General features: G+C 48.4%; 1 pseudogene; it reads right to left on the bottom strand.

Moving 5' to 3' along the window:
• Positions 1-684: 684 nt before the first annotated feature.
• Positions 685-2,019, bottom strand: LOC103601776 (annotated as a pseudogene).
• Between the last annotated feature and the right edge of the window lie 310 nt (positions 2,020-2,329).

Raw genomic sequence — 2,329 nt, 5'->3', positions numbered from 1 at the left:
TCTGAAACAGCAGGATTCAGATTATGATTTAAAGATAACACATTTATACTCTTTATATTTTATGATATATTTCCCTTTAGTTTGAGAAAATTATTTCTTACATTTATTTTGCACTATTTTCTAGAGGTCTGAGCTACCAAGACTTCTATTTCTACTTTTTGTTGCTGTGTTTTCTTTTTTCACAGGTGTAATCTTAAAGCGGGACTTTATTGGTGTATTTCGAAAAGTAGAACTGTAAAGGGAGAGGGTTGCACCTCTTGCTCTCCTCACAACCCCCTGGCAACCAAGAGAGACAGTAAAAAGTAGCATGTGCACTTTTCTTACACATCACACATATTGTCTGCAGAATCCAAAAAGAAAAGCCAAATAAGGCTTTGGTAGTGACAGGCATTAGAAATGGAGGTGGGGTAGAAAGAGAAAAGACAAATGTTTGTTCCCAAAATTACTTTTCTTACTTCTATCCCCTTGTTCCAAGAGCTCTCACCTCCCGGCACAGGGTCAGAGGCCAGGAGGGGTAAGTAACTTAGGAGGGAGGGTGCCTGGGTGTGGAATGCCCAGTACAGGATTGTGATCTGAGTCGTGGAGAGGTAGGAAAGGCTTTTCTGTGGCAATGAGGCCAAAGGATGGATTGGGAAAGCATTTGAGAAGGTGGTTCTGGGGCACAGATGACTCCTTTCCCTGTTCTTATGGGGTCACATGGGCATAATGCCAGGAATTGCTGAGCACACCTCCCAGGCTCCGGATCGGGGCCACAGCATCTGGCAACACATTGTATCTGTCATCCATATTCCTACAAACAATGTTCGGTTACTTTGCCCAGCTGGCACAGGGGCTTGCAGCCATTGTAGTTGCCAGGCCCAGGCCTTCCTGGGGCACTGTCCCTCTCCATTCACCTCAGCTGCCTGCCAGGTTGTGCCCCTATCCAGAGACATATCCACACAGAAAACAGCCCCGCCACCAACACTCCATGTATATCCCTTGACAGTCACCTCCCCTGATTCTACAGTCTCCCTATTCAGGGGCTTTCTCTGTGATGGCCAAGTTAACAGAAGTTTTCTGAATATTTGTAACTGAGTCAAAATCTATAGTGCCCCAGTCCACAGATGGAGAGAAGTCTTTGTAATCCCATGGTTACCAGTGGCAGTAAGTTTTCTCAGGCTCCACATACACTTTGCCCAGCCATTTGATATGACATCCACCATACCAGGAACTGTCACCCTCACAGGAAAGCCATGGTCACAAGGCAGAGGCTGCCCATTCAGCTCATGCACCACCATGGCTTCAGCTTCAGGGTCCATGGCTTGAGCCAGAGAGATGGATGGTCTGCTGGCAGTCCCAGTGGGATATGAGTCCAGTCCCTCAAAACAGATGTGGGCCTCAGTTTCACCACAGAGCTGGTGACCAGCCTGGCTTAACACATCACAGAGCCATGCCCCAGCCCAGCCAGGCTGATGGCCCTGGACCTCCACTTCTACTTCTTTGACGTGAGTCATCTCAGAGCATCAGATGGCGGCACACTTCAGAATGATTGTGATCTTGTGCATGTGGAACTCTGGGGACAAGGACAGCAACTGACCCCCAGGTGCACCTACTATGTATAGGCAATAGATGTCTGGGTCCAGGCAAATGGCTCTAAGTGAAGAAGATGGGGTTGGGTGTGATAGAGTTTTCCATCAGCAGCTCAGTGGGGGGTCTGCATTAAAGGGGTGCTGGCTGTTAAACTTCAGAGCTGGGTGACACATAAGATCATCAGCTTCAGTTGTCTCCAAGATCATTAGATGTCTCCAAGGCAGGAGGTGGCTTATCTTTGGGGATCAGTTCCCCAGTCTTATACAAAGCCAGTAACTCACACACGTGGGACTGCTTGTGAACAGCATAGAAGGCTCAGCAGGACTCTAGGGGACCCCCAGCTGCTAGCCTAGGTATATGCCCAAAAGTTCTGTGAGGGCAAAGACCTCACAGCCCAGAGTCATACAGATCCCAGTCACAGGGCTGTTGTGGGAACTCACTTCCTTCTTACTGTGTACAGGATAGTTCAAAAAGTTTGTGGGAAAATAGAATTAAAAGATAATGGGATTCTTTCCATTAACCTTTAAGTGCTCTCTTATGTGTGGTGACTTGGCAGCAGCCCTACTTGGATGGTCACAATTGGCCCACACTGCACTGAGACCTAGCAAGTTCCCCGCGGCTCTCCATCGCTAGAGCCAGAGTTATCACTGCTGAAGGTTGGTACGCTGGGAATGAAATGAACCATTGATAGAGCAGACCCCATAGGCAGAGCCTTGAGGGGGCTGGCCTGAGTCTGCAAGCATGCCCCAGCCCTTGGGAC

This window comes from Galeopterus variegatus, unplaced genomic scaffold (genome assembly GCF_000696425.1).
Source record: "Galeopterus variegatus unplaced genomic scaffold, G_variegatus-3.0.2 Scaffold3874, whole genome shotgun sequence".
In the NCBI taxonomy this organism is placed as follows: Eukaryota; Metazoa; Chordata; class Mammalia; order Dermoptera; family Cynocephalidae; genus Galeopterus; species Galeopterus variegatus.
Note: the sequence above shows the minus strand (reverse complement) of the source record. Positions and strands in the feature narration are given on the sequence as shown.